This window comes from Oryctolagus cuniculus, chromosome X, assembly GCF_051225735.1.
Source record: "Oryctolagus cuniculus isolate XC-2025 breed Fujian yellow rabbit chromosome X, ASM5122573v1, whole genome shotgun sequence".
Taxonomy (NCBI): Eukaryota; Metazoa; Chordata; class Mammalia; order Lagomorpha; family Leporidae; genus Oryctolagus; species Oryctolagus cuniculus.
In genome coordinates, this window is record NC_142888.1 from 39,115,381 (window position 1) to 39,141,770 (window position 26,390).

At 38.7% G+C, this 26,390-nt stretch overlaps 1 protein-coding gene across 6 annotated transcripts in view; it reads left to right on the top strand.

Moving 5' to 3' along the window:
* The first annotated feature begins 3,256 nt into the window (after positions 1-3,256).
* The window catches only part of KLF8 (KLF transcription factor 8), a 274,709-nt gene continuing 251,575 nt past the window's right edge, over positions 3,257-26,390 (top strand). For 3 of the 6 annotated variants that reach the window (XM_089323931.1, XM_089323928.1, XM_017349867.4), the window contains exons 1-2: positions 3,346-3,441; positions 3,837-3,947. The gene's annotated coding sequence lies outside the window, so the exon portion shown is untranslated. Of the gene's footprint in view, positions 3,442-3,810; positions 3,948-26,390 lie in introns of those variants that run through there. The other 3 variants (XM_089323930.1, XM_089323929.1, XM_051827724.3) reach the window with 2 other exon arrangements.

Consider the following 26,390-nt stretch of genomic DNA (forward strand, 5'->3'; position numbering starts at 1 on the left):
CAAGCAACAGACATGGCCATTACAGGACAAACTACCTCTAGTTTCAAGTTAGCTCCAAAGAAGGAACGAAGAATCCTTGTTCATTGGGCATCCCTTCATTCCCAAGTGGTATCTACCAAAAGCTGATATCAATGGGAATGAAATTAAGGGAATGTGTTCCTTTTCCTAGCTTTTTCCTATTACAACAACTTTTTGGCATTAATGAGCTGGCTAAGGAAATTGTCCGAGAATTTCTGAGAAATAAGGCTTTGTAAACCATTAATCTACCTCCTTATCACCCAGATGAGGAATATGGGACTCTTGTGTGCAATTTTGAAGATAGTAAGACACCAAATAAGTGACATTGCTGAACATGCAGGAATCATCTAACCTCTCATCTTGGGTGTCTTTTGTTTTCCTATGGTCCAAAGTACTTAACACGATATTGAGAACGTTAACCATGGTATGCTTCAAACCTCTGTATGGTACTGTCATTAGGCATAGGTAGCAACCTAGCAAGAGCTGTATGACATTCATGACCAAAAGTTCACAGACTTGGATTGAGTAACTTCTATGAACAACAAGCAGATAGCTGAGGTTAAGACACATATGGACAGCTCAAGACAGCGCTGGAAAAAAGGCTTATCCTACTGAATTTTCTGAGTAAATATCTCTGTCTTTCTATTAGTGAAGAGAAATAACTGTTTCTTATGACCTTAAATCAAATTCATAGTTTACATAATTGTTCAAACCACTCTTTCTTGCTATTTGTAAGCGATGTCCTTCATTTCAATCTTTTCTTCATTTTTAACTAATTATCGACCAGTAAACTGGGCATCTGTTCTTCCAATATCATGATTGACTATAAATTTCATTTAAGAAATACAGTACAGTAGGTAAATGTGTGTCTCTGGAGCTACCTGAGTAGAAATTCAAGCTACTTCATTTCTTAGGGACATGATTTTAGACAAGTCATTCCATTTCATGGGCTTCTGTTCTGGAAAACGAGTATACTTATAGCACCTACTTCATAGGAAGGTTGTGTTAGCAGATGAGTTAATATATAGTTGAGGATATGAAAGATTATATATATATATACACACACACACACATACATACATACACACATAGTATGACTCCAAAGCAAGAAACACATTGAGAGACAAAAATCTAATTCAAATAATCCTCACCCTCAAAACTATGCTGCTTAGCACTGAGTTGACAAAACTAAGAAAAATTATCAACTGTAAGCCCTAAAAGCCAACCTAAAAGGACACTGTCTCTAGGTTGTTGCTCCAACCATATTACCAACTTTTCCCAGAGGAAAGGTATTTAGACCTTTCTAAAGGCAAGTAGTTCATAACAAGCGTGTATATTCTTGTTACCTTCTTTTTTGGAATGATTGTCATTTAAAAACAGATATTCAGGGCAAGAATTTGGCACAGTGGCTAAGATGCCACTTGGGATGCCTATATCCTGTATTAGAACCACTGGGTTTGAGTTCAGGTTCTACTTCTGATTCAACTTCTTGCTAATGTGTACCCTGAGAATCCACAGGTGATGAGACTAGGAAAGAGTTCTGAGCTCCTGGTTTTGACCTAGCCCTGTCATGGGTATTTGGCAAGTGAATCTGTGGATGGAAGGTCTCTCTCTCTCGCTCTCTCTCTCTTTCTCTTTCTCTCTGCCTTTCAAATAGATAAATAAAATAAATTTCAAGAAAAAAATATATATCTCACCCATATAGATCCCTGAAGACTTTGCCTTCAATTGTTCTCTCAACAAATATTAGGTTCCTATTTACAGACAGCCACTGTTCAGTACTCTGAGGATAGAGGAGTGAATAGATGAAGTCCCTGATAATACTGAGCCTATATTCTAGTGGAAGATACTTTATCCCCAAAACAAACATAAATATAATATTCTTTTAAATTGTAATCAATGCTCTCATAAACATAAAATAGGATGAAATCATAAAGGGTGCCTGGCCCATGGGAATTACTTTAATTTGGGGGGTCATGGAAAGTTTCCCTGAGATCTGTAGGATTTTGAAGCCTACTGTGGCTTGAAACAGAAACAGGGAAAAGGAAGTACAAAGGCCCTGAGGTGAGACAGACCTTTAGCACATTGAAATTGTAAGGAAGCCACTATGGTTACAGCAGTGTGAACAAGGTGTTTACAAATCAAGATAAAGATGTGGGGAGACAGCTGCATCTGTAGGGCCTTTAAGTAATAGAAGAATCTGGCTTTTCAATGATTAAAAGCTTTTAAACACAAGTGTGACCTGTTTTGATCTGCCCTTTAAAAAGACTATACACCAGCTAGAGAATGATTTTTTTCTTTTAAGATTTTATTTATTTTTATTTGAGAGGTAGAGTTACAGACAGTGAGAGGGAGAGACAGAGAGAAAGGTCTTCCTTCCGTTGGTTCACTCCCAAAATGGCTGCTAACGGCTGGAGCTGTGCCGATCCAAAGCCAGGAGCTAAGTGCCTACTCCCGGTCTCCCATGTGGGTGCAGGGGCCCAAGGACTTGGGCCATCCTCTACTGCTTTCCTAGGTCATAACAGAGAGCTGGATGGGAAGAGGAGCAGCCGGGACTCGAACTGGAGTCCATATGTGATGCCAGTGCTGCAGGCGGAGAATTAACCCACTACACCATGGCGCCAGCCCTAGAGAATGAAATTTAAAGCTGGGGAGCAGGTGTGCAAAAAAGGAGACCAGTGGGGAGGCTCTCCTAGTAATCCAGTTGAGAGAAGGTAGTTAGGGGGGGCAGGGTAGGGATAGTAGTAGTAGAAATGGTGGAAAGTGGTCAGATTCTGGATGGTTTTAAATGAAGGCAATGGGATTTCCTGAAGAATTGAAGTGACTTGAGAAAGACGAGGGGTCAAGGATGGCTCCAAGATTTTTTGGCCTGAACAACTAGTTGTTGTCATTAACGGGAATGGAGATTGACATTCAACATGATTTCTGATGGGTCATGTTGGAGTCCTACCTGGAAAACAGGACCTCAGGGATAACTTTCTGTTATCCAGCTTCCTATTTATGGAGTGGAGCAGTGGTATGAGACTGCTGTTCAGGATGAATTAGAGGCATCAAGCACATTTGGAGGACTCTCCCTCTTTCACCCCACATTCTTGTCAGAAATTTGGAGATTCACACAGAGGAGGAGACTGAGCACCCATTCCAGGCAGAACACAGAAGCCTCAGCCAGGCTTGTTGCACCCACTTCCGTCCAGAAACTGCATGGGAGTGGGTGGCTCCAAAGAGGGCGCTGCAGGAACTTTCTAGGCGATACTAGGGAACTACTTTTAGCAGAAACAAAGTAAAAAGAGATGGCGCGGGGTGTGGTGAGGTCTGGCTGGGCCGGAAGGAGTTTGGGTGGAGCCTGGTATGCAAGCTTCAGGCAGCGGGGGATGGGAGCTTACAACTAGCCACTAACTTCACCTTCATGAATCCAGCAGAAAGGTCCGGGGAGTAACTGTCGGGAAGGCTAGGAGCACAGAGATCTGGTTCACCCGCCAAAGGATAATGAAAACTCAAGTCGTGCAATGCAGCTTTAAAGGGGCTGGTGATTGACAGAATGTGTAACAGTGGATGGGGTGGAGCCGCTGGGTGGGGTCTGGGACAGGCAGCTGGGAGAAACCAAAAGGAAGAAAAAAGAAAACCATTGCCCCTGAAATCGCTAAAGCCAGGCGGAAGAAGTTAGCCAGAAATTGGGAGGGAGGGGGGAAGGGTTTCAGAGCTTACCTCCACTCCCACCCCCTGGGTAACTCTCCCACAACCTTCTCTCTTGAGATAAATAAAATCGAGTGTACACCGGCCCTAGTCGGTGCTCATCCCCTCTAACTCCACTGAACTAGGTTTGCAGTCCGAGGGAGTGAGGACCCCGAGTTCACCAGCTCAATCCGGCCCCGCCCCGTCGGCCAGGGGGCTGCGAGGAGAGGATGCCTACGGAAGCGCAGAGTCCAAAAGTAAGTTGTTTCATTTTGCTTAACTACCCTTCCGTCCACTGTCTTTTGCCACCTTCCCTAGGGTTTTCTCTGGGCAGCGAAGTAGCCGCCTTTACTGAAGGCGACTCTTTCAAGGAGGATCCGAAGGGTGGAGCTGGGTGGGGTTCAGTAGGAAGGGGAGGGGAGGGGAGGAGGGGTGGTGCTTTATAGCCTAACGAAGCTGCCATCCGTGGGATAGACGCGCCTAGTTTATTGGCAGTATGGTGGGAGCCTCAATTTCACCTCCTGGTGTGAGCCTCTACTTCCTCTCTGCAAGCATTCTTTCTTTCTGTCATACTCCAGTATCCCTGTCAGGTTCCTTGAAGCCTCTAGCTGTGAGCTTTGGAAGGCTCCATCTTGCCTGGATTCTTAAAGGGACAGTGCACTATTTCAACTGAGGGAAAGTCTGTATTTGACTGGAAATTCGGTTTCTGAAAGGATGGCAGTGTCTAGCCTTACTAGAACACTAAACATATGTTGGGGGAAGATTTATGTGGGGAGGTAAGCTTTTTCTTCCTCAGACCAGACTTACAACTTGCTTTTAACATCCAGTTGATTCTTAGGAGGTGCACTGTAGGCAGTATTGCCAAGTTGCACATTACTTGACCGCAGAGTAATTGGCTTTGCAGTTTTAACTGAAAGGGAAATTTTTCGATTTCAGAAAGGTACCTTGACGGTTTAATGAACTGGAAGAATGTAATTCATTATACACCTGATTGTTGAATGCCAGGTGTATTGCCTGTGGATGATGATGCTGCTAGGTGGTGGGTGTAAAATATCAAGGCCATGCAGAGTGTTGTCATTCATTCCTTTTGTAACTGATTGGTGGCTAAGGTTTCTTCACAAAATGTGGAAAAGGATGTTGAATTTGACTCCAACATTTACCGAGCATTCCTCATATGAATAACTCAATGTTTCATGTTTATTGTCTTTTCTTCAGTACTTGGCATCCATCCATATGCCAAATCCCAAATGTTTGGGAGATCCAGATGGGAGAAGTAGGAATTTAAGTCAAAATGGCATACATACATAAAAGGAGTAGGTTTCTTCCATAGGAAAGCTGAAGTCACCTTGCCTAATTGGTCATTCCCATGTCCATGTCCAGTCAGGGAGATTGTAGTGGGAAGAAGGACTTCACCAGCTCCTTTCTGCTGTTAAATAAAGAAGATCTGGTGTGGTAACACTTGTTAGTAAGGGCCTCTTATGGGCCTGTGACATCCCTTTCATATTTGTGTCTCATGCTTCTGCTTAGGGAGGGTGGCAGGACTATGGGTGGGGCTTATGATATCCCATAGGTCAAAGATATGAAAATGTGCTGTTTGACATTCTAGAGTGAGTATTTCATTCTGAAAATTTTTTTTGGTCAGCGGAATGCCAGTTTCCAGTGCTCTGTAGTTTACTGGTTTAGCTGTCTCTGGTGTTAAATTCAAGGCACAGAACCCCTCCCTTTTTTAATATGATGTTTTTCATTACATCCTTAGTGCCAACTCCTATCACGGGCATGTGTCAGTTATGGGTTCCTAGGAAAATTGTAGCCAAAGAACCATCCTCCACCTCCTCTCTTTAACAGGTTTTCTAAACCTCAAAACAACCTTATTTTGAATGGGCATATTATTGAGTTCACTGGGTTCAGTTCAAAAAAATAAAAGCTTCATTCAGGGGTCTTTCTTCCTAAAGACCTCGACCCAAGAGCTCCTAAAAACAAAGAAAAACATTAATTCAATGGAATGTTCTTTGTTGCTTTTGACTGTGTGAGTGCAGTCTTGTCATACAGCCAAGAGTCACTTGTACATGTCATACCCACTGAACTCTGTTATATACACCCTTGTATGGAGGGTGGGAAAGGAACTATGTGCTGTTCTGTAGCAACCCCCCTGTATTTGTTATTCATATAATATATTAGGGACTACTGTGCTTCCATTTTAACTCTTGACTGTCCCCTTTGTGTTTATGTTGGTTGATTTTTCTTTTTTAGTGTTTATAGGTATGGAATATGGAAACTAGGCAGATCTTAGCTTTCATAAAATATTGTTGCTGAAATATGCTTAACCTCTTTCTAGGACAATGAAAGGTTTGTGAGCTCACTGACAAGTATTCCAGGCAAGGAATAGAAATCCTTCTTGGAGGGCTTCAAGTGACTTCCCTGGAGCACTTTGAATTGTTTGGTGTAAATCATTCTGCTTCCTGGAATTGTGGAGAACTTCCAGCTATGCTGAGGCAAAAGGGTTTCGTCAGAGATGATTGTCTCACTCTCACTATCTGTATTTTTGCTAGCAGTATTTTTGACCTCTAAATCCCCTTCTGGAATGCCTGGGCTAGAACAGCTTATACAGCTTATCCCTACATTTCCTTTTGCTTTCGCCTCCTTCTAGTTTTTACTCTTCAAGAGTAGGGAGCTATGAAGAGAAAGTATCAACAGAAAATTAGATTATGTTATTATATTTATTGAACACATACTTACTGAGAATCTACTCTGTACCATCATTGCACAAGACTCTGGGAAAATATGTCACATGAGGCGATGTTGATAGAGGCTATAAGAGCAAAGGTACACGTTAAGTGAAGATAAGGTAGGACAAAGTTTAAAAGGGCACATGGGTTGGAGAAAGCTATTTGATAGAGAGCAGTCAGGTTTCTTTGATATGGTAATATTTAAGAACATATCTAAATGAAGTGGGCCAACCAGCCTTGAGAATACCTGAGGGAAGGGTTTCCAGACAGAGAAATAGCACATATAAAGACCTAGTGTCAAAGAATAGCAATAAGGCAAGTATCACTGAAGTAAAGGGGCAAAAGTCAGGCTATGATGTCAGTAAGAGGGAGGGTCTGGATCATGCAGGATCTTGTAAAGACTTTGTTTCTTATTCTTCATGAGATAGGAAGCCATTTTTAAAGAAAAATAAGCATCAGCAATAATTTTATTTAAAATTCTACTCTGCTAAATAGGATGAATCTTGAATTGTTCTTTATAAAACAATCAGGATGGATCATGTTATGTTTTGGATACAATGCTCCTTGTGGAAAAACTTAGTAAATTTATTGCTGAATTGTTTATGTCAACTAAAACAACTTAATTACATCATAACCATTGTTTTAGAATAACTATCTAACTCATTTGGAACTTTAAGTACAAAAGTCTTTTCAGTATTATTTAACATTGAATAATATCAGAATAAATTACAGCACTAGAAGGATTTTTTACCTCTTTAAGACAGTATCACAAGATTTTACAGTACTGTTTAGTTAGCATGAGATCATGAAAATTATTTTCTTGGAAGTATTTTTAACTTATAGTTCTGCTGGAATACATAATTTATTTTAAGTTACACACTATGCTTCTATCCAAATCCTTCCCAATTGGAACTGCAAGTTTGGCCTCATTGGCACTGAGGAACTCAGAAGAGTGAGAGAAAAGGGAGATAAAAAAAGAAAAAATTGCCAAAGAAGTTCAAAGAGGAGCAATGTGACAAGAAAAAGAACAAGTCACAAAAGTACAAAATAGCTTCTCTTATAAAAATTCTCAACTTTGACCACACACTGATATCATCTGGGAATATTTTAAAATACTGATATCATTGTCTAGCCTCTGAAATTCTGATAAATTTTATTAGGGTACAACCTGAATGAAGGGTTTTTTTACAAGAGCTCTCCAGATGATTCCAATGTTTAGTCAAGGTTGATAATAACTGGCTTAGAGCTGAAGTTCTCAGTATGGTGCCTGGTCAATAAGAGTATCACCTGGCAACCTTTTTACAATGCAAATGTTCAGGCTGCATCCCAGAAATCCTAAGGGTAAACCTTGGAAAGGAGTATTTTAATTAGCCTTCCAGGTGACTTGGATGCACACTGAAGTTTGATAATGAGTGCCTTAGATTCTAGATGTTCTCAAAAATTGTTTCAGCCCCAAGACTCTTGAGGGACAGAACAGTCCCATCAGTCACAGAGGCTCACTATGCCCTATCTAAGAAAGGTAGGGAAGGAATATGCTTGTTCCTGTTCCATTTCTGGATCCCTATTCCCACTCCCTCATCACAGAAACCACAATAACTATGAGAGTATATGACCCTTTTTATTTCATGCATCATTTCACTTTATCCTTATTTCATTCGATTTCAACATTCTTTGTTTTTCATGCATCATTTCATTTAACACTTAGAATAAGTTTGTGAGTTAGGTAGGCACTATTATCATCTCCATTTTGCGGATGAGGAGTCTGAGGCACTAAGAAGTAAAATATCTACCTTAGGTCACACAGTAAGTGTAATAGATCCATTCTTTTCTGTATATTCTGAGAAATTATCCCACTATTTAGCTTCCTTTTCTCTTCTTTAGTTTGATTCTCCCACCCATCCAACCAATACTACATTTTAGCAATAATACTTGTTGTAGATCTACTCTGTAGATCTCAACTGAGCACTTTACATGTATAAATTTGTATAATACAACAATCCCATGAAAGTAGGTAGTTATTTTCCTCCCTGTTTAGTTAAGGAAATTGGGGACCAGAAAAGTCAAGCAACTTACCTAACGTCACACATCTAGTAAGTGGCAGAACTGAGATTTGAACTCAACTTTACAAAGTTGTACCTTGACTGTTACGCTACAGGTGCAGAATCTTTAGCTTGCAAACAGATTCTTTCCATGATCCTAAAGAATCGATTCAATAACACTTAACAAATTACCACTTTTACTAAAGTTAGCTAAAGTTCTATCATGTCTCCTGTTCTCTCTTTTGATCTTTAACCTACTTGAATCTTTTGTGTGTGTGTGTGGGGGGGGGGGGGACAGGCAGAGTTAGACAGTGAGAGAGAGAGACAGAGATAAAGGCCTTCCTTCCGGTGATTCACCCACCAAATGGCCGCTATGGCCGGCACTCTGCGCCGATTGAAGCCAGGAGCCAAGTGCTTCCTCCTGGTCTCCCACACAGGTGCAGGGCCCAAACACTTGGGCCATCCTCCACTGCCTTCCTGGGCCATAGCAGAGAACTGGACTGGAAGAGAAGCAGAATCCAGCACCCCAACTGGGACTAGAACCCTGGGTGCCGCCGCCGCAGGTGGAGGATTAGTCAAGTGAACCCCAGCACCAGCCAACCTACTTGAATCTTTACCATATTCAAGGCTGTTGGCTACCCCTTTCTTTAAAACTTCACTTTTGGGGGCTGGAGTCATGGTTCAATGGGTTAAGTTAGCCTCCTGCTACTTCATCACACTGGCATCCCATATCAGAAACCCTTTTAATGTTCTGGCTGCTCTACTTCTCATCTAGCTCCCGGCTAATGTGACCGGGAAAAAAAAATGGGAGATGGCCCATGTACTTGGGTCCTTGCCATCCATGTGGGAAACCCAGATGGAATTCCTGGCTTCTGGTTTTGTCCTGGTCCAGCCCCAGCCATTATGGTCATTTGGGAAGTGAACCAGCAGATGGAAAAATCTCTCTCCCCACCTCTCTTTTTCCCTATATTTCTGTCCCTCTGCCTTTCAAATAAATAAAATAAAATTTACATTTCCTTTTATTCTTTGGATTTCTACCTGCCTCTCTGACTGCTCTTTTTATTCTCTTCTCTTGCCACTTTATAATCCTTATTTGGATTATCTTGTCCCCCAAGGGCTTCAACTGCCATACATACACTGATTACTGCTCACATAACAAATTTGCATCTTCAGACTGAATGTTTCTCCTGAGTCTAGACCATCCATTCATTTAACTACACACATCAATACCTTACACTTAATATGTCCAAAACCCTTAATATGTCATCAAGCCCTCAATTCCCATTTCTATTTACAACTCAACAGTGATTTAAATCAACAAAGCAATATACCCTGGAGTCATCTTTGTCTCCTTTCCTTCACCTTCCAGATTCTGCTTCTTTGTATCTTCTCCATCCCTTTTCATCGTATCTTTGCTTAATTTTTCATCATCTCTCACCTAGATTATTACAATAGCTCATTTATTATGTTTCTAATCTCTTTGCACTTTGTGATGGTTTGAATAGAGTGCCTCAAAAATATGTTGCAGTTCTTTCCCCTAGAACCTCAGAATATGACTACATTTAGATATAAGTTATAAAGTTCAAATGAGTTAATAACATTAAAATGAGGACATTAGGATGGGCCCTAATCTTACTGGTGTCCTTATTAAAGAGGCAAAGTTGAATACATAATCAGGCTTGCATAGTGGGAATGGGATGTGGAACAACAGCCATCTGCAAGCCAATGATAGAGGCTAGAACAAATCTTTCCCGCACAGTTCTCAGAAGGAAGCAGCCCTGATGACACTTTGATTTCCAACTTTTGGGCTCCAGAACTTGAGACAGTACATTTCTATTCTTTAAACCAACCAATTTGTGGCATTTTGTCATGGCAGCCCTAGGAAACTAATGCAGACTTCAAATTATTCTACATAGGCTATATTTGAAATACATATTTTACCTTGGAAGTGCTATATTCAGAGTCCTTCAAAGGGTTGGACATTTGGCACAGCAGTTAAGAAGCCACCTGGGACACTTGTGTCCTACATTAAAATACCTGTTTTTAAATACTGGTTCTGCTCTCAATTCCAGCTTCCTACTAATTCTAATCCTGGGAGGCAACAGATGATTGCTGTAGTAATTGGGTCTTTGCCACACCATGTGGGAGACCTGGATTGAGTTACCAGCTCTTGGATTCAGCCTGAGTCTCTGACTGTTGCAGTCATTTGTGGAGTGAGCCAGTAGATGGGAGCTTTCTGTCTGTCCCTCAATCTCTGCTTTTCAAAAGAAATCAAACAAGTTAAAAAAATTAAATCCTTCAAATGTTCTTCATCATTACAGTATTAAATTCATGTCTTTTAGTTAGATGTTTCACTTTCTATCATCAACGTACCTTTTATTTTTCAATGCCTTGTGACTTTTCACCATCATAGGAGCCATATTAAAAAAATTAATTTCTATAAGCAAGTCACTACATGGTTTCTTGAACATACCATGGGCTTTCACAAGCTCCATGCCTGTCGTTATTCCATAACATTCACTACACTACTTCAGCTTTTTCTTGTACACCATCCTTTTGTTTTGGGTGAACTCCTAAACATTTAATGGTTTCCAATTCAAACGTGAATTTCTCTATGAAGCCTAGCTGCATTTTGAAGTATAGCCAGGATTTGAATAGTCAGAGTGGAGGGGAAAGGATATATTAAGCAGGAAGATCCTTATAACTGAAGGCAGATAGTGGACATTAACATAATATGTGTTAAAGGGGAACAGAGTAGGGTTAGAGAAGGGGTGAGTTTAGAGAATTTTTTTCTGTAGTGGTAGTACATGTGGGGCAGAAGCAGCAAGGTCAATACTCCTCTGGTGCCTCAGGGGAACAGCTAAGCTCCAAAGAATGCTCTTATTTAGCTTATGCCTCCTGATGCTGAGATGGCCTATATTTTGTTCCATAGATAGCTGGACTTTTGAAATAGCTCCTTGAACAGGGGGTATTTTTGCTGGTCAGTGAATGATGTGTATGTAATAGAGCAGAAAATATTGAAAGAAATTCAGAATGTATTTTCTTGCTGCAGCTTTAGTTTAATTGAACTTGGTCACATATGTTAATCATTTCCACTTATATAAAGCAATGGTTTTGAAAGGAGGAAACAACATCCAGTCATTCATTCATTCACTTAGTACATATCCCCTGAGAGCCCTTTTTGTGGCCAGTTCTGTACTAAAACATGAGAATACAAATTGTTAGATCTCAGTTGTGCCTTGGAGCTCAGATAGAAGACAGACAAAATGAACATGTAGCATTTTTTTGATCCCTTACTGTATATCAAAGACCAGACTAACCCTTTTGCATGTGTCTCAATTAAATCAAAAGAGTTATGTGCATCTTAAAAATAAAGAATGTTAAGGTAAGTTGCAATTTAAAGAGGGGGATATTGGCAAACTTGCCAAGACAGGGAATCATTAATATGATCAGGAAAGATGTGAGTGACATGGGAATTGAGGGGATCGAGGAAGATTTGCTAAGATATGATCTTTGAATCTTTAGTGATAAGTAGTTTTCAAGGTATGTAAATTGGAAAAGCAAAGGCATTGCAGATGGAAAGAATATCGTGTATAAATGAATGGACACCCAAGAGAGTTGATGAATTCAGGAAATAGTATTTCATTTTAGGTTGTTCTTAATTTGGTGTCAGGAAAAAACACTGGAAAGGCAAGCAGAATCCAGGATACCACCATAAAGAAAGGAGTCTTATTTTTTATATGCACTGTATTATGAGCACTTTCCCCAAAAGCTATTCTTTACTATTCATAATCTTGGTGGTTGTATACAGCTGTTCCTAGCACTACAGAGATAAATTAGTAGGATCTTTGGCACAGAGGGTCAGTCAACAGACACCAGAAAGATTACTGGGGCAGAAGGTAAACAGAAATTTGGGGACCCATTGAGACCCAAAACTCACTGGAGATCAGGGAGAAGGGGTGAGACCCTCCTACTTTACAAGAGGCTGGATTGCTAACTACCCTAGTCAGGGCAGTTAAAGTGATCATGATAATTATAATTAATAATAATACAATAATAAATATTCCAGATACTATTGAAAATACTGAACTTATTATCCTCATTTGATAAATGAAGAAACTTTGGCACTCCCAAACTTTGACAGTAACTATAGAAAAACTGGGAAAATTCTGCTAATAGCTGGCATAATTTGCATTTGAACTTAGATTCTTTGGCTCCATAATCCACATTTTGAATCATTATGATTAATCACTAATGATTATTTTAATCATTCTTATGTTTAGTTAGCTAGTCAATAAAACCAAAAAGGAAGTAGAATCCAAGTAGATCATTAATGCAGTAGAAAAATGGGTACATGATGAAAAATAAAACTAGATTAAAGCTCTAACTAGTAAGAAAACATTAGTCCTTACACTCTGCATTTAGGCCACAGGTATACTTTTTATAGATCAGGTATGCGGAATCTATTTTCTTCCAAGGGCAATTTAGATATTTATAACATCATTCTAAGCATACAAAATTATCAACTCAAAAATTAGCCTGCTATAGATTTATAGAATTTTGAGTCCCACCCGTGGTTGCCCTGGCAGGGCCATGACAAATGATTTTGCAGGCCTTATGTGTCTTGCAAGCCAGATGTTTCCCACCCCTGGTCTTGAGCCATGTTTCTAAAAAATTTGAATTCATTGCAGTTTATAAGAGGTGGAAGATCTCATATGAAATATAAGTTTGCACCTTCTTTAATGACAGTATGGCATAATGAATCCTATCCTGATATATAATTACCAAGTGAGCAGTTACTGCCTGTTTATACATGTTATTTATTAATATTCTTTACTTGTGAAGAGCAGAAACCAATTGGAGTGGATCATATGAAGGGTTTTGGTTTCGAAGTGGGAAAATGTAGGAAACCTAAGATAGGTTCCCTTCTGTGTTATATATGGGGGTACCTCAAAAAGTTTCTGGAAAATGGAAATTTTAAAATCTTTTAAAAATTTTTATTTGAAAGGCAGAATTAGAGACAACAGGAGAGACAGAGATAAATAGATAGATAGATAGATAGATAGCAAGAGAGAGAGAGGTATCTTCTATCCCTTGGTTCGCTCCCCAAATGGCTGCAATGGCCAGGGCTGTGTGATGCTGAAGCCAGGAGCCAGTTGCTTCTTCCCAGTCTCCCATGTGGGTTTAAGCACTTGGGCCATCTTCCGCTATTTTTCCAGGCACATTAGCAGGGAGCTGGATAGGAACTGGAGCAACCAGGTCTCTAACTGGCGCCCATATGGGATGTTGGCATCACAGGCTTAATCTGCTATGCCACAATGCCTGCCCCAGAAAATGGAATCTAAAACTAAGTTCATTTTGGTGCATTTTTTTTGAAATCTATTCATATGCTTTCAATAATATGCATTATTCCTGGACTTTAAAAGTGTTTTATTTTTATCTTATTTTTGAAAGTTAGAGAAAGTAAGAAAGACACAGAGATCTTCTATGTGCTGCTTCGCTCGCCAAATGGCTGAAACAGCCAGGGTTGGGCCAGGCCAAAGGCAGGAGCTCAGAACTTATTCTAGGTCTCTGTTATGAGTGACAGGGACCCAAGTGAGCCATTGTCTACTGCCTCCTTGGGTGCTTGTGAGTAGGAAGTTGGATCAGAAATGGAGTAAGCCAGGACTTGAAAGAGGCACACTTGTATGAGATGTGGCATCCAAATTGGTGCCTTAACTGCTGTGCCAAATGCCCACCCCAATCCGTGAACTTTTTGCATACCCTTTGTAAGTGTAGATTTCTATATTTATTTTTGCATTAAAATAAAATAGCCTTATATGTGCTTTCCTCTGCAAATTTGTTTGCTTCTTCTCTCAGAAAGTTGTAACACGTAATCATCAAGAGATAGCTCACCCATCTTCATGTGTTCATGTGTTGCAATTTAGTCACATGGAAAACTGCTGGCTCTCTATGTTCCAACTTTTCAGACTCTGGGAATTGGACACTGATAGGCCTGGCTTTGATCAGCTCCCTGCCCCTAGATAAACAAGCTCTGACCAGAAGGCTAGGATTATAATATAAGCTATGGGTATACCTTTGCTAATCACAGAGGAGTTATAAGCAGATCATGTTCAGAGAAGATATTTCCAAATGTATCCCTTGTACGAAACATTATTTTTATCTTGTCCACTATGCAGTAGGATCTTACGTTCTCTTGGAAGTCTCTCAACCCACTGCCTATCTGTTTTGCTTGTTGGGTCAAGACTTCTACTTTGGGAGTGTGCAGGGTACAGTGTACTCCCAGTGGTCTGGTCCTTTACTGTAGTGAATCTGTTGCTATTGCTGTGTAAAGAAATTTGATCCCCAAATCTCCATAATATCAGTCTTCAGCTTTCTCTTACTGCTTTGAAGCTCACAGGGCTTCCTTCAGTGGCTTAAAAATCACCTTATCAATTACTGCAGTGGCCTAAAAGCCAATGAATGGGACCTGGTGAGTGTGTCTTAAAGGGTAACAGCCCTGGATGAAAAGGGGAGAAGTCTAGAGTGGCTGATGGTGACATGCCTGGACTGGAGTTTTAGAACTACATAGGCTAGATAAGATGTGTTTTAAAACTAGATAGTATGACAGCAATTTCCTGTGCTTCTCCTTCCTGGGTCCCCTTAACTCCCAGAAATTTCCAAGTTTTTTGCTTCCCAGATGAGGCTTGGGACACTTGTTTATCCAATGAGTTTTTTTTTTCCAGTTATTTTAAAGTTCCCCTTGTGACACTTCATACTGCAGTCATAGTTGATATTTGAAGGATTCTGCTTTAGGTCCAGTTTCCTTACAGGTATTCTCAGAAGTTGGAGTGCTGAGGTTGCTAACTGCCTCTAGAAGATTTGAAACAGAAGCCCTCCTACCCTAAGGTTCCAAAACGAGCTGCTCTTGATAAAACTATCCTCTCTCAAGAAGCTGGGGTAGACAGGAATCCAATCTCTCTGTCCAACTCCTGCTGCCTTTTTTGGAATTCACTCTGAATTTTATAAACAGAATAGAATTATATTGAATTTCTCAGAGAAAGAGTTACTTGTTGTCAGGGTAAGAATCTATACTCTTCAAAGTTAAGTGAGGAGAACCTAGATCTGAAAACAAGCAATTCCCCAGGAAGAGATTTTCACATGGAGGATTTGAAATCTGGGCAAACATCTGTTTGTTTACTTTTACTTTCCTCTTTGATGAAGTCAGTTTAAGTCGTAGTAAAATACCTATGGGTTTGTTACTTTGGATACTCTCTCTCCTTCTTCCAGTCCTTTAATTGACAGGTTAATACAATATTTATTACAAATAATATTAACAGATAAAATTTATTAAGCAATAATTTTGTGCAAGGCTCTGTCCTTAATTATTGACAATACCTATCTTGTAAAATTGTTATGATTAAAGTATATAAAAATACTGCTATGTTTAAATGTCCCCTATAAAATTCATGTTGGGATATTTTATTTTATATGATGATGAGGAAGAGAGAGAGAGAGAGAGAGAGAGAGAAAAACTCCCATATGTTGATTCACTCCCCAGATGCCCACAGAAGTCAAAATTTGACCCAGGCCAAAGCTAGGAGTTGGGAATCCAATCTAGATCTCCCATGTGGGTGGTGGGAACCCAATCACTTGATCCATCACCTGCAGCCTGCCAGAGTGTACATTAGCAGGAAACTGGAATTTAGAGCAAAGCCAGGACTTTAATGTGACACAAGTATCCCAATGCAGTGTTATTACCACCAGGCTAAACATGTGCCCCTCATGTTGAAATTTAATTGCCACTGTGACGGTATTGGGAGATATAATTTTTTTCAGAGATGATTAAGTCATGACGGCTTCACCTTCATGGATGGATAAGGACATTATCCCGATTGCAGATTGTTGTGAAAATGATTTCGGCTTCTTTTGACTTTCTCTTGTTTCTGCTTCTCTCTTGCGCACATGCCTTCTCACTATGTGATATGATGCCCTTCCATTATGTTATGATGGAGCAAGAAAGCCTTTACCAGATGACAGTTCCTTGATCACAAACTTCTCAGCCTCCAGAACTGTGAAAAAATAAATTTCTTCATTAATTGACCCAGTCTGCCATACTTTGTTGTAACAGCAGAAAGTGGACTAACACAAATACCTAGCATATAATTTTCAGTCAGTCAATAATAGTATTCATATCTTCTTTATCTACTATCCCATTTCCCCCTTAACACATTCTTAGATTGGGCATACTTTAAGTATGTACTTTGTAATCTATGAAAAGAATCCCAGCTGCTCCTGCTTCCTTTCATCCAATCTCATGGTAACATTTCCAAGCCCTTTCTGTATCTCTGAAGCCCCATTCATATCTACTTCTAACTTTGACATCCTAATTTGCTTTTATTTAAAGATTTATTTATTTATTTGGAAGTCAGAGTTGGAGAAAGAGAGAGAGAGAGAGAGAGAGAGAGAGAGAGATCTTCCATCCACTGGCTCACTCCCCAAATGGTCGCAATGGCCAGGGCTGAACCAGGCTGAAGCCAGGAGGCACACATCCTGGTGTCCCAAGTGGGTACAGGGGCTCAAACACTTGGGCCAACTTCTGCTGCTTTCCAAGGCACATTAGTAGGGAAAGGGATAGGAAGTGGAGCAGCCAGGCTTGAATTGACGCCAATATGGGATGCTGGTTCTGCAAATGATGGCTTAACCAACTGTGCCACAGTGCCAACCCTGGCATTCTAATTGTTTTGGTAAAATTGTACAAATTCCTTTAATTCTCTTCTGCTTCACCTAAGTCAGTAATGCTAAAACTTTAATGGTATATAAGTCATCTATGTGTCAGCTTACAGTGCAGATTATGAATCAGAATGTATAGGGGAGGGACTTGAGAAGATTTTAATTTCTGTTTCTGAGTGATGCCGGTTATTCTCCTGGATGTATAAATGTTGCATAGCAAGGACTTAAAAAAGATCAAAGTTCATTACCCAATTTTTTAACAAACGAAGAGAATGATACTTACAAATCTTAAATGATTTCTCAAGTTCATACAACTAGTAAGTTGTAGAGTCTAGGCGTGAACCCTACTCCTGATTCTCATTCTGTGCTTATTAAACCCTACACTTTTTTCTTTATGACATTGAATTGCTTTTTCTATTTCACCTCAGTCTATGTAGGTAAAGAAGAGGGACTGTCTTGCAGCTTGTGAATGATATGAACATAAATTTGATTTGTTGAGTTGTTACTGTGTTTATGTTGAATTTTATTTGCAAATAGTTTTAATTCATTTTGTATGGAAATGTCTCAGATATAGTGCATGGATGTTATGCAGGTTTCTGAGGCAATAGGTTCACTCTTCATAAAGTTATTATTACTCTAGTGGAAGAATGAGGTCAATTTGGATATTTGGGGATAATGTTCAGAGTTGTTGGCAGTTAGAGGTAAATAGATTTAAAATATTCTCTCGCTTCTGGTCCTGAAGCATGCCAGTTGTGTCTGAAGGGAGTTGAGTTTCTGTTTTCCTTTTTGGGGAAGGAAAAATTCTCAATTTACTGGCTAGATGAAGTAGGAAATTCAAGAATTTCCACAGGGAAATCTTTTTAAATATTTCTTGCTAGACCTTGTAACACAGGATGGCCTGCAAGTTGATGGGATTACTTGAGATAATTCGATTTCGTAAAACTCTAAGACAATTGAGAACTTTCAGGAGAAGATTCTTAAGTATCACTAGAACCTATTCAATTGAGTTCTTCTTTCACAACCGTGCTATGGATGTAATAATACACGTATTGGTAATGCTCAATGATAGCTTTAACTTTATTCAAAGTTTCCTCTGGCTACATTGCTTTTAAATGTAGATTTAAGATAGTGTGTTAAAATTGTCCCATTTTGGTCCAGAATGTCAAATTCCTATTTCAAACTGCCACCCAGTCACCGGTCTGCTAGCTAGAAATGGTACAACCATAGAGTAGGAAAGAACTCAAGCTGTTTAGCCTCTTCTTAAGTAGACAAGGGCAGAAGAGAACTAGCCTCTGAGTGTGTGTAACTGTGTTAGCCCTGTATAAATGTTACTTTCTTGAATCTTCTTAATACAACCTATGGTATGTTACTGCCCCACTACTGTTGCTGTTGTTTTTGTTTTTAACAAATAATGAGGTCTAGAATCAGAGAAGTTAACTAAAAAGTTGTTCACAGTCACACAGCTAGCATTTGAGATATATATATACACACACACACACACTTCATATAGATACATCTCCACATAAAGGAATATTTGGTGTATTGCTTTCTACTGCTGTAACAAAGTATCACAATGTGGGTTGCTCTAGGCAGTAGAAATTTATTCTCTCATAGTTCTAAGGCTAGAAATCCCTATGACAAGACTATTCTCACTCTGAAACCTCTTGGGCAGGCAGGATCCTTCCTCGTCTCCTTCAGCTTTTGGTAAGCCCTAGACACTCCTTGGCTTGTGGCAGTGTAATTCTTAGTTTCTGCCTCTGTCTTCGCATTGCTATCTCAGTTTATGTGTGTGTGTGTGTCTTTTCAAATGATATTTTCCTCTTTTTTGTAGGGACTGCAGTCATATTGAATTAGGGTCCAATCTCATAACCTCATTGTTATTGCATCTGCAATGATCTTATTTCCAAATAAAGCCACACTCAAAATGATTGATGATTAGGACCTCAACGTATCTTTTTGAAGGACACAATTCAAGATATAATAGTCTTTCATCTGGCCTTCCAAAATGTATGACCTTCCCATGGCAAAATACGTTCATCTTATTCCAATATCTCCACAAGTCTTAAACCATGCCAGCATCAATTTTAAATCTAAAAATATCAACAAAATGTCAATTCAAAAAGTCCCAAGTCCTGGCTGGCACCGTGGCTCACTAGGCTAATCCTCTGCCTGCAGCAACGGCACCCCAGGTTCTAGTCCCGGTTGGGGCGCCGAGTTCTGTCCCGGTTGCTCCTCTTCCAGTCCAGCTCTCTTATGTGGACTGAAAAGGCAGTGGGAGGATGGCCCAAGTGCTTGGGCCCTGCACTTGCATGGGAGACCAGGAGGAAGCACCTGGCTCCTGGCTTCGGATCGGCACAGCGCGCCGGCTGTAGCAGCCATTTGCGGGGGTGAACCAATAGAAGGAAGACCTTTCTCTCTGTCTCTCTCTGTCTCACACTGTCTAACTCTGCCTGTCAAAAAAGATAAGTCTCAAATCCCATTTTTGAATTGATCTAAATATGGTATGGTTGAGATTCAAGGTATGGTCCATCTTGGAGAAAATTTCCCTTTCCCCTGCAGACCACTGAAATCAAGAGAAAATATAACTTTCTAGAATATAATGATGTGACAGGCAAGAAACATCCATTTTCATTCCAAAAGGAAAGCAATAGAAGTAAAAAAGGAGTCATGTATCCAAAGCAGATTTAAAACTCAGCATGGAATATTCTATTAGATTGCAAGGCCTGAGAATAATCCTATGTGATGTGATGCTCTTTTCTCTGGGGCAGTCTTTCTCAGTCAAACAGGACAGTGGCACTGCCTTCTCTACTTAAAGGGAACGAGTTGGCCTAGGTCTCTGTACCTATGGCTCTGCACTTGAAGTCATCATTCCTTCATTTCATTCTATCTCTGTCTATTTTAGCCAAGACTAGTGTTTCTGCTGGTATATATTCATAAACTTCATCTGCTCATTAACAGGTGTCAGGGGTTAGGACTTAAAACATATCCTTTGGGAGGACACAATTCACCCATACTACTCAGATATACAAAAAAAAAATATCTGTGCATCAGCGAACATCTATTTATATTGTGCAGACGGTTTGTATATCAGTATGTACTCCTGGTCTGATCTTTAAAGCATGTATTGGCCTTCTTGCTGATCCTTAATCATGATAGGCACATCTTTGCCTCAAGATTTTCATGCAATTTTCCTCTATTTAACACTTTTTTCCTTTCCCATATCATTGCAAAATTTACTCCCTATTTTCATTCAGATCTCTGTCCAGGTATGATCTCCCAGTAGGCTTTATTTGGCTGTTCTTTTCAAAATAATCCAACTCTACAAACACCTAACATTCTTAGTCTTCCTTGCATGCTTCTTTTATCCTCAACATTTAATTCTACTTGTGCATTATACATTTACTTTTTTTTCAGTATCTTTTTTTTTTAACAGGAGTATAAGCTTTGTGGAGACTGAGATTTTTGTTTGATTTAATTTAATACTGTTTTCCTCAGAACCAAAAACCATGCATGGCACATGATGGGCATTCAATATTTATTTATGCAATGAGTGAATAGAGAGGAAGAGGGCTCTTATTGGGTATCTACTGGAGGCCAAGCACTTTCATATTTTTCCTCATTTAATATTAAAAAGACCAGAGAATGTATAACACAAATACAGGTGAGAATCAGGTGATAGTACATGTGAAAATCAATATCTTCAAAATCTCTAGTAGAACAGAGTGACTGGCTTCTCCTTTTATTATGTGGCAGGTTGGTGGTTCCATTCAGCTTAGCAACTTTTGTGCTCTAGGATTTCTAGTATAAATAAACAATGTTTTGTGCCTTCAAGGAGTTAACAGTTCAGAAAGATGACATTTCATTTATTTCTGAATGAGAGCTGAGCATTAATTAGACAAAAGGGTAAGGGGGCAAGGAAACAAGAAATATACTGAGACTACAAGAGAGTGGGAATTTGCTTTTCTTTGTTTCCCCAGTCAACCCTCAGTTTGTCCCTGCCTCAGGGACAATGTATGCAAGTATACAAATGTAATAGAGGCCGTGACATTTCTATCAACACACACACACAAACACACACACTACTGTCATAGTCATCATCAACCTCAGTACCAAATGTTGCATTAACTACATGTCAGGCACTAGAATACAGAATGAGTATGGCTTAATCTATTCTGTGAATATATTTATGTTCCAATTGATTGGGTGAGGCTCATGAAGAATATTTACATAAAGTACTGCTGAATGCTCAACATGTTGGTAACAGATAGCTGGTTCTCCAGAAATCCAGTTTTAAGACCAGTCATAGTGGGACAAAATGGTTGAAAAGACCTCAAGGAGGTAGAAAGACTTGAGGTAAGCTTTGAAAATGAAATTTTATCAGAGGCCCAAAAGGGGGTTTGGCAATTTTTGTGGGGACGAGGAGTGGTCCAGCGTCAACCTGCTAGATTATTAGTGGATCCATGAACTTTACCAAAAATATAGTATTTTTGCAAATTGAGGAACATGGAGTATATGCTTTAGAATTAGGCAGCCTAATTAGATTTCCTTTTATGATTCAAGAGCCAAAAAGACTAGATATTAAAGTGACCAAATTTGAGTTGTATTTCATATAAAGTCCCCAAAGCTAATTTGAATGGTCAGAAATACAGAAAGGCAAACCTAAGAAGAATTTAAGTTGTAGGAACTGGAACAAAAATTGTTGCACAGAAAATAGCAACAGATCTGTAGAAATATAAATGCAAAGATTAAAATAAACAGATGTACAAAGCAAACATGAGGACAAATAGAGTGAAATTGCATGGCTATAATCAACATTCCATGAATGTGAAAGTGATCAGGAAGAGACATTAGGATCTTGTGGAAATATTTTCCAGATTAGAAAATGATGATCCTTATAAATTGTGATAATCCAGGTTTTCTCAATTTTAACACAATTTTAGCACTGTATTTTTTTCTTGTGGAAGGTGGTCCTATGTATTGTAGAATGTTTAGCAATGCCTGGCCTACACCTGCTGCTTGCCAGAAGCAACTCCCTGCATTGTCACAATGGGAAATCCAAATCTTTCTGCTTTTCTCTTTTTTTTCCTATTGTGAATAGTTCCACAGTGAATGTCTTGTACTGTCTCATTTCCCTTAGGCACATCTGTCAGAATTTCTCGAGAGTAAGTATCTAGAAGCAGACTTCAGTCATGGTGTATACAAATAGCTCTCCAGAACAGATATACCAAATTATAACTCAGTTCCCCATTCCCCACCTCAGCTTTCATCCATGTATGTGTTTCTTCCTCCCAGTATCTTCTTTTATTTGAAATGATCAGATTTAGTCTTACTATTATTTATTATTGTTATTATTTAGCTATAAATATTGAAATCCTATCATTGGTGTCCAAAGGGTTGTAACTGGAGGGCATCATGTTGAGTGAAGTAAACTGGACACAGAAAGACAAATATCACATGTTCTCCCTTATATGGGAACTAAAATAAAAAAGCAAAAAACAAAAAAAAAAAAAAAAGAAAATGCCTGTGTGTGTTAGTATTGCCTGCAAATATAGCTTTGTCAAACTTTGTTTTATATCTTTGTCAAACAAATTGTAAAAATGATATACTACTATGGTTTTAATGATCTATGATTATTTTAAAATGTATTGTATATGAGTGAAATTGATATCCTTTCATTTGATTATTGTTTATAACCTTTGCCTATATTCATGCTTAACCATGGTCTTTTTACTTTTTACATGATAAACTCTTAGTGGACCATTAAATCTTTGATTATAACACCAATTAAAAATATGCTATCTCAAAAATAGAAATGAGTAAAAATGAAAAAAATTCCACCCAGGGAGTATGAATTATATGCATTTACATTTCCTTCATAAAAATTTGTACATCTTTCAAATGTTGACTGCCCATTCAGATTTCCTTTCCTGTGGAAGGTCTGTTCATTCATTTGTCTGTTTTCCTTGTATTTGTGCTTTTTATATTGTTTTGGAGTTCTTTCCATATTTTATGTACTAAATATTTGTTTATTATTTGTGTCACATACAATTTCTCTGTCTATGGGTTGTCTTTTGAGAAAATTTATGAAGAGAATACATAAAGTTTTACTATATCCTTCATGTATTTTCCTTTTTTTAACTTTTATTTAATAAACATAAATTTCCAAAGTACAGCTTATGGATTACAATGGCTTCCCCCCCCCATAACTTCCCTCCCACCCGCAACACTCCTGTCTTCCACTCCCTCTCCCATTCTATTCACATCAAGATTCATTTTCAATTATTTTTATATACAGAAGATCAATTTAATATATATTAAGTAAATATTTCAACAGTTAGCAGACTCATAGAATAGAAGATGTCCTAAACAGCACTCTGGCCTCAGAATCAGCCCTTAAGGCATTCGGATCTAGCTGAAGAGCCCATGAGAGTATTTTAGGCTTGGAAAGCCAAGAGACTCTCTGGAAAAAAAAAAAAACTAAATGAAAGATCTCCGTGAGTGAGATCCCAGTGGAAAGAACGGGCCATCAAAGAAGGAGGTACCTTTCTCTGAAGGGAGGAGAGAACTTCCACTTTGACTATGACCTTGTCTAAAAAATATCAGAGTCGGCGAACTCAAAAGGTTTCCATAGCCTTGGCAACTCATGGCAAGAACCTCAGGTGATTACTGACGCCATAAACAAGAGTGTCAAATTGTTAAGTCAACAACAGGAGTCACTGTGCACTTACTCCTCATGTGGGATCTCTGTCCTTAATGTGTTGTACAATGTGAATTAATGCTATAACTAGTATTCAAACATGTATCTTCCTTAACTATGATACATTTGTCAAAACTAAACAATTGACATTGAGGTGATATGATGCTGTTAATTAAATTGAATTTTTTTGTTTATCCCAATGTTCCTGCTAATTCCCTTTTTTCTCTTCTAGAATCCAATCCAGGACATTCATTTAATTTAGTTTTCATGTCTCCATAGCTTCCTCTGCTCTGACAATTTTTCATGATCTTGAAACTTTTGAATGGTAGCGGCCTGTTATTTTGTAAAATGTCATTCAGTGTAAGATCATCTGATGTTTTCTCATAATTAAACTGAGGCTATGGATTTGATTAGAGAATACCATTAAGAATACCATTATATGCCCTCCTTGTCATGTACATGAACATGACTTGTTACTAGAATTGTTAACTGGTCATTTGGTTAAAGTAGTCTGCCAGTTTTCTTCACTGTAAACTCACAATTTTCCACTTTCCAATCAAGTTATTAAGTCCAGTCTACACTTAAGGAAAGAGACATTAGCTTTACCTCCAGTAGAAGAAAATACCAAATGAGGACCAATATGTTAAAATCAGTACACTAATTACTGAATGTTTTATGGGAGGTACATAAGTATTCTATTTCTCAAGTTGCATTCACTCATTTAAGTATTCAATTGTGCATATTGCCTACAGCAGTTATTATTGTCGTGCTGTAATGGTGTGTTTCTGTTTCCTCATTCTTTCTGTATTTATTGATTGGAATTTATGAAGAATAGTTTTCCCATCATCCCCATATATTTATTTATTCAATAATTTATATATATATATATATATATCAGTGTGGACTTATGGATATTTATTTTATTCTTTGAAGTAGTATCTCATACTATTATTTCATTTTTGTTGCTCAGATTGCTCCAGCTTTTATATTGTATCATTTTTCGATTGTCTCCTGTCTTTGGAATATCCTCATCCTTTTTATAATGGATTCTTTTTAAAATTCTGTTTAGGTTATTGATGTTAATATTTAAAGTTTTTTCTTTTTATTAATATAAAGGGTAGTGTTTAAAGGTTTTAACTTTTTTTTATTTGACAGATAGAGTTATACAGTGAGAGAGAGAGAGAGAGAGAGAGAGAGAGAGAAAGGTCTTCCTTCCGTTGGTTCACCCCACAAATGGCCGCTATGGCTGGCGTGCTGTGCCATTCCGAAGCCAGGAGCCAGGTACTTCCTCCTGGTCTCCCATGCGGATGCAGGGCTCAAGCACCTGGGCCATCCTCCACTGCCTTTTCGGTCCACAGCAGAGAGCTGGGCTGGAAGAGGAGCAACCTGGACTAGAACCGGCACCCATATGGGATGCCGGCGCCACAGGCAGAGGATTAACCAAGTGATCCATGGTGCTGGCCCTAAAGGTTTTAACTTTTGATTCAGTCAATTAAATCAGTTTTTCCCTTATGATGTGTAGCATTAAATCTTGTTTAAGGTATCTTTCCTTGCTCTGATTTGTCTTGTATAATGAAATCTCCTGTGTTTTCTTCTAAATGTTTTATTAGAGTTTTGCTTTTCATACTTAAGTCTTGTGTGTGTGTGTGGTATGAGGTAGGAGTCTAATCTTTTTCTTTTTCCATATGACTATTTTCATGTGGTTGGCCAATAACCTTTGAATAAAGTAATCCTTTAGTAGTCCTTATACTCAACCAAGAGGTTCCAGCCTTCTTTGGACAAGCAATATCTGCTCCAAGGTAATTTGCCAGATTTACCTAGATAGATAAGTGGACAGTAATGTATGAAAGCTTCCCTTGCTTAAACAAAGCTCTGTTGTCCATGGCAAGAATAGAGAAAATGTCAACCTGTTACAGAGAATGCTATTATGTTTCTAAATATGTTCAGTTATTAAATACCTATATAAGTGGGAAGTAATATAAAATCTATAATCCATTGACCTTTTATATATTCAGAAAATATTTTGATTTGTGTTCTTGCCCACCAGAGATTTTTGGATTACTTGAGAATTTCTATAGAAAAATTTCTCTAACAACTTTTTTAATTTAAGGTAAACAAATTTCCAGTAATTCATATATACAGATTTAGGGACATAGTGATATTTCCTACCCTACCCACCATCCCACCATCCCACTCGTGACCCTACCCTTCCTCCCCCTTCCTCTCTTATTCCCTCTTAATTTTTTTTTGGGGGGGGAATTGATAATTTCTTCTTCTTCTTCTTTTTTTTTTTTTTTACAGAAGATCAGTTTAGTATACATTAAGTAAAGATTTCAACAGTTTGCACCCCCATAGAAACACAAAGCGAAATATACTATTTGAGTACTCATTATAGCATTAAGTCTCAATGTACAGCACATTAAGGACAGAGATCCTACATGAGGAGTAAGTGCACAGTGACTCCTGTTGTTGACTTTACCAATTGACACTCCTGTTTATGGCATCAGTAATCTCCCTATACACCAG